Below are 6,983 nucleotides of genomic sequence, written 5' to 3' on the forward strand. Positions count from 1 at the left end.
GCAGCGGAGCGAGCGCGCACACGTGACGCGGCGCTCGGTGCCTCTACACCGCCGCACACACACACACGCACACCCGGCGCTGCCCTCGGCTCCTCCGGCCGCGTTCGCCGCCTCCCGCTCCCGTCCGCACGCGCCCCTCGGCCGCAGCCAGGGCGAAGCGCGCTCCGCGGCGGCGGCAGCACCGGCACCGGCGGCAGCGACCGCGCAAGAGGCGGCGAGAGTTCGCGTGCACCGGCTGCTGCGTGCCCGCCCGGCGAGTGGTGCGCCCGGAGGATGGCCGGCTGCGGGCTGTCGGAAGACGCCTTCTTCTCCTCCTTCTTTTACAACTACACCGCCTCCTGGGAGACCTCCTACAACCAGGTGAGCCGGGGCGGCCGGCGCGCTGCTGGCCGCGGGCGTTTGGGAGCAGCCCCGTTTGCGCCACGCGTGCCCGGCAGCGCCGGCCCCGCAGGACGGGGAGAGCCGCGCCGCCCGGCGCAACTCCGTCGGGCGGGGGAACTCGGCGCGGAGCCGCGGGGCGAGGGGACCCTTTCCCCTCCGGCACGGCCGCGGGTGCCCCCCGGGCTCCTTTCGGGCCGGGGGAAGGAGTTGGGCTCCCCCGCCCCGTCCCCGCGCCCCGAACTTTGATGACTGTGCACTGCGGGGCACGCGCCGCGCCGGGCTCTCCCGCGGGGCGGGGGCGGCTGCCGGGCCGCGAGGGAGGGCCGGGCGCCGCGCCCGAGGGGCACCGAGCCGTGCCGGGAGGCTTCGAAGCGGCGTTCATTAAATAGCCGCTGTCGTCTGCCGCCCCTGCTGCTCGCTCGGCGCGAATCTACCGCGCCGCTCTGCGCGTGGAGGGGTCCCGGCGCCGGCGGGGAGCGGGGGGGAAAAGTTGAGCGGAAGGGGCGGCGGTGAGGGGCCGGGGCTCCGCTTCCATCCGCCGGGCTCGGGAGAGGCGCGCCGCCCCGCTCTCCGGGAAGCGCCGGTGCCCGGCGAGCGGCCGCAGGTTACGCCGCGCGCCCGGGGCCGAGGCGCCGCGCTCCTCCTCCCGCCTCCGCGAGCGGGGCGTGAGGAGCGCGCCGCTCCGCCGCCCGCCCGGCTCAGGGGAGAGTCTGATGGGAGCGGGGCTCTTCGTGCCGCGAGAGGGGATTTTCCGGCGGGGAGTGGGCACGCGGGCGCCTCGCGGCAATTTAACGTAGCGCGGCGGCTCGCCGCCCGCCGCAGCCCCGCGAAGTTGCGAGGGGCACTTGGCGGGGCGCGGCCGCCGCCGCTCCGTAAGGGCCGCCGCCGCCTCGCGCTGAGAGCGCGGCCCCGGAGCCGCGCGCCGCCGGCTGCCCGCGCTGCCCGCCCGGCGCCGGGAGTTGGGCCGTGCCGGGAGTTGGGCTGTACCGGGCCGGAGCGTGCTGCCGGGCTCATCCCGCTCGCAGCTCCGTGCGAGCGGAGCGTGCCCCGGTACCGCGGTAGTGCGAGCGGCGGGGACAGGAGAGCTGCGCTGCTACAAAGGCAGCGTCACACCGAGCTCCTTTGAAGCCACCAGAGGAGGGAAACGGTTGGGAACGCAGACAATAAAATCAGGTTTAAACCAGTTCCTTCATCTAAAGTTAGTTTCAATCCGTAGCGAAACATAGTTCCGCGGAAGCGTGGCTTTGTTAGGAGGCTCCCGTGGTCCTTTTAGAAGAGCGAGCCCACGGCACGCAGAAAGGCAGAGAAGCACCGACGGACCCAGAGCGGGTTTACCCTAAATACCGGCGCTGAGCTGTGTCTGAGGGGGAAGGCAGGGAGGTGATTTGGGATGCGCAGGGTCTATTTATAGAAGGGCTGTATACACCGTAGGATATATACACAAAGTTGAATTAAATATGCATGATTAGGAGAAGAGTTTAGAAGGAGGAGGTGTGATCATTACATGGCGTTAAATGGGAGCAGAGGAGCTCGCACGACTTTCGGGATGAAGATGAGAAGGATTTTTAAGATACATATTCTTTCTGGTGCTGAAGGCTCCTTTCTATTTTCATCCTCCCCATATTACGCTCGCATTTACATCAGTCAGTCTCACCAGCTGAGGATTAGCAGCACATGTTAGTCTGAATATGAAATCAAAATGAATGTGAGATTTTGCTGCAAATAGATTTCCTTACAAGTTTTAACACTTAGAAAGGCAGGCTTGGCTTAAAGCTGACAGTCAGCCATGTTCACGTTTGTTTGTTTTACCTGAACTGCATCCAGAAAGAAAAAAGCTTGCAAACCATTTCTTCTTGCTAAATATAGCAATGTTGCCGGAGTAGAATTTGTTTTGTATACTCCTTTTAAAACAAAACAGCAAAGAGAGAAACTTTAAAACAAAGTGCTGAGATGAGAAGATGGCTTGACTACTGGAAAAATAGGTTTTATCCCTAGATCAATATGATGCACTCTCAACATGTAGTACAAGGCAAAAGGATCCTTTGTGTAACAGCAGTCCGGCCATAGCTTACAGAGGGTCTTTTCCTGGCGTCTCAGGATGCGCTCGAAGGGAAGGACAAGAAATCAAAACAAGGCTTAATAATGGAACGGGTTAGGCTAGAGGGAACAGTGATTTCTTCCAGAAACATTGTACGACATCCGACGGCTCAGAAAGCAGACGGGATGTTTGCTTTATAATTCAGCAAGGTTGAGCGATGAGTTCCAACCTGTATATCTTGGATGCGTTATTGCAGCTCGTTTTTAAGCACAACATTATATGAGTGATTTGTTGGTACCGTTCGTGGAAGGAACTTTTCCCGTTGCATATTAAATTCAAAAATGCATCGCAGAGAAGCTTGCATGAAAATAATTGTGTCTAGAAGCTTGATGAAGTCTGTTCTGAATCAATTTCTGAGATAGTCTTCTGGAAAACAAGACTCCCTAATAGTGACTCTACTAAACTCTAAATATGACTTCTTTGCATTTCTAAAGAAAATTCCAAAAACGTTAGCTGTTCTCCTGAAGTGCGGTATCTCTTGTGTGGCTATTTCAGTAGAGGCACTTAGGCATTATGATAAACTCTAGACTAGACAACTCTTAAATGGAAATCCTGAAAACTGTGAGTTGTGATGGCACAGCCTTGCTTGTGTTGTCTTGCCAACGTGTGTAAACCTGAGCCGAAGGAATATCCAGCGGGTTGCCTATTGATTCATCCTGTGATCTGCAGTTTAGGCTGTCAATAAAGATGCTGCTTCTAGCTCTTTGTTTCGGATTTGTTCGCTAAAAACTTCCCGAGTCTGGTTTCTGACTCACTGAAAATCTCTCCCTGTCTGTCTCTTCATTAGCGGCCATAGGAACATACATTTCTAAGCACTGTAGAGGGGGGTGTTTGGCCTCGGAAGAGCAGTAGTTATATTCTTGGGCACGACCTATCTTTCCTTGCTGAACTGACAGCATATTTGTATTAATTATTTTTCACTCTCCAGTCCAGAACTGTCTGCGTTGTTGTATTACTGAATCTATATGGTTGGGAAGTGCTTGAGAATCATTTTAAATGTAATTGTTGAGGAATGAAATTGTATGACTAAGGCATAAATCTGGATGCTTATTTTAATTCGGCCTCAAGAAAATCCCTGCAGTATAGAAGTAAAATGAGAGTGCGCTACCGAATTACTGCCAGTATTTCAGAGAGCTTTCCCTGCAGCATGCACGGAGGGCTTGTTACTGGCACCATGACTTCGCGCTGAGTTCTCAAAAGTGGCTATACTTTATATGATACACTGTTATAGAATGTATTTTGTGGATGTAGGTAAGTTGGTGAAAGATGAATCTAGGAGCTGTCTTTGTGGCTTACCCTTTTCTTTCCACACTTGGAAACAGAAGTACCCCAGTGGGATTAGAGTATTCATCCAGTATTTTTGGAGTGCTTTTTAAATGTACGTTGCTCATACACATTTTCATCTTCTAACTAGAGTAAGTCAAGTGGCTCCATGTCAGTCTTGGTCCATAACCAATGAGACTTTTTGGGAGTTTCTGGATTTTTTTTTTTTTTTTGTTTGTTTGAATAACTGGGAAGTTACTGAACTGGGAGTTTGTGCGGGTTTGAAAAAATACGAAATGAGTTTGTGTTAGTGCACTGCACTTGTATAACATATAGTGTGTGTATATACACATGTGTATGTTGAATGAGAGATACTTTATTGGACAACCGACTTTGATTTTTGTAGACTTTCTTCTTAAATGGGAAAAGACTTTCTCATTTGCTGGATATGGTGTGGCTCTGAAAACCAGTGGAATAAAACAGTCATTCAATTTCAGCTATATTTTAGTGAAACGTATGATGCTTCTGCAAATTAAAAAGACACAGTCAGAACTAAGTTAGTTAAGGAAGAGCAGCAATCCTGGTTTGGTATTCACAGAACAGGCTTAGTAATTAAAAAGTAAGTTATTCCTGGGTTTGATTTTTTTCCTGACTTTATATCCAGGGGGCGATGTGTACTGGTGCACAAAGGAGGGAAAGTGGGACACAGTAGAACTGAAAGTGAAACTGGAGGGACCTGAGCATCCTGACAAAAGATAAGCAGTGGGATACTGAGAAAGAAGCTAGTTTTGGCCTGAATAATTCAGGTATCAGTAATAAAACAAGAAACAAACTTAAAAAAAGCCAACAAATTAAAACTTACTTCTTTTGGAGAGTAACGCATTAATCTGCCATTCAGTACATGAATTTTAACACATTTCAATCACCAGTGATGAAGGGTACCGTGTATTCCCAAAGGCTGTGATCACCAACCACTGCGTAGCATTTTAGAGAGCAGATTAGAAAACGTGTCTTATGTCCAATTCCTATGTTACTGTTCTGATTGTTGCTTAATAAAACCATCCACAGTCTGGATTTACAAACAGCATATTCTGATGGCAGCCTTATCTGGCAGAAAAGTGCAATTTAAACTGGGTGCAAATAATTCTCTGTTGCCTGAGAGCAAACCAGGTAAATAGTGGTGCAGTAGAGCAAAATAACATGCAACATATGGACAGAGTGATTTTTTTTTTTTGTATCTCAGTTCAGAAGAAAATCTCAGGTGCAGATTTTAGGGTACAGTTATGTCTGTGATGAACAAACGGATTTTATTGCTTTATACGTAAGACAGGATTCTGAAAAATAGTTACGTGGGGGAGAAAATGTCAGTAGTTCTAGCAGTGTATTCTGTAGGGAGAGGGCAGGGAGTTCTGAGCTGGTCAAATGTTCATGTGGTCTAAGCAGAAATGTAAAAGTGCAGGGTTTGCATTGGAATGAGAACGGGGTCATCCACCCTTTGTACTCATCATCAGGGAAGCAGAACCTTCTTCCAGAGAGACCATAGGAAATCAATGAGTACACTTTGCTAGTGTGGAGATAAATGTGTACTGCAGAAGGGTATTAAATATAAAAGGGCAACAGTAAAATGATTTACTACGAGAAGCAGTGGAACTTTCTTTTGGTCACCTAAAAGGCAATTTTCTTTCTTTTTTTTTTTTTTTTGATAACATAATTGTATTTCTTAATACTAATATCTGAAGAAAAGCTGGCAAGCAAACTATTTTGCAGGGATCTGAGCTGTATAATGTAAGCTGGGAGAGACTTGTTGACAAATGGCAGCTTATTTAAAAATATACACATTTTTGAACCTATTATCTGGCATTTATCATTTAGATTATAATCATCTGACCTGACTTACCAAAAGTTAATGGCTTTTTTAGTGTTTTTTTCCTGAGGCAATGTGGATGCTTGCAATCCAGTTTGTCTCGCTATGACCAGAAGGTATCACTGAGGGGTACCAGCACAACGGATGCACAGAGGAGAGAACCTGACGTACGTTTAGGTGTAGAGACTTAATGAAATGTGGAAGAGCAGGTGCACAGTCCTAATGTGCTGGTGGTTTTTTTATTTCCTCTGATGTGTCTGTTTGCTGTGTGAGCAAATCTTGTACATTTGAAACCTATAGGACTGTAAAATTGCTAAAAAGGAAGGAAAGCCAATACTTCTACAACATTTTTTTTGCCTTAGGCTCTGTGTTCTCTACAAATGGCAGTTACTATGTCTACTCCAAAGGTAAAATTCAGCTGAAAAGAGATTAATAACAGAGTGGCTCGCGATCTGGATATGGCATTTGTGACACAGTGGTCCTAGTCTAGGAGGAGAAATTTGAGCGAGCTCCTGGGGTGCTCGCAAGTGCACACCCATCCTGACTGTTGTGCTTTGGGTTACATTATAGATGGGTCTGTTAGTAGATGAGTGGAATTCCTTTTGGATAGAACTGAACTGGGAGTGGTACTCCAGGGAGCTCCTCTAACGCCATTTGACATACAAGTTAATGTTGAACTGGGGAGATGAGGCCAGAGCTAGGATGAGCAAACCTCACCCTCGGTGCGTGTTGTGAAGCACAGTGTCCATTTCACATCCCCTGCAGCAGCTGTTGGGCTGCTCGTGATTCTGCATCGCTTGCTGGTGTAGGCAGTCCCTGAGCATGGCACAGCTTACCTCGCAGGGAGCACACGGAGGCCCATGGTTGGGAAGCTCAGGGGTAGGACGGGCGCCTGACACGCATCCTTACGTCGCAATCACAAGGCCATTATTCTTTCCCTCAAAAGGGGGTAGTTTGTGTTGGCATGGAGAGAAAAGGTTCATTTGATTGCTTGTAATATAACACATGAGCGAGTAAGTGGCACTGGTACTTTGGCTGACAAAAGCCCTCCACATTTTTAACCCATTTTATTATTTGCGAGAGCAATTTAGTTCCTAATGTTAACAATGAGTGATTATGATTCTGTACTTCCGTTTACAGCATAAATTAGCATTTTGTTTTCCATTACAGCTTTTGAATGAGGAATTATAATGTATAATTTGCTGCAAATAGATGTTATCATCTCTTTGGATGTGAACAACCACATAAACTTGAGCAAATGATAAAAATGGAATCAATTACTTCTCAAATGGAAGTAGTTTACAAACCTTCAGATACAAAATGGCAATAGTAGCTGGTTATTGTAACAAATAATTAGTTTTTTTTAAAACAACATTT

This window comes from Numida meleagris, chromosome 4 (genome assembly GCF_002078875.1).
Source record: "Numida meleagris isolate 19003 breed g44 Domestic line chromosome 4, NumMel1.0, whole genome shotgun sequence".
In the NCBI taxonomy this organism is placed as follows: domain Eukaryota; kingdom Metazoa; phylum Chordata; class Aves; order Galliformes; family Numididae; genus Numida; species Numida meleagris.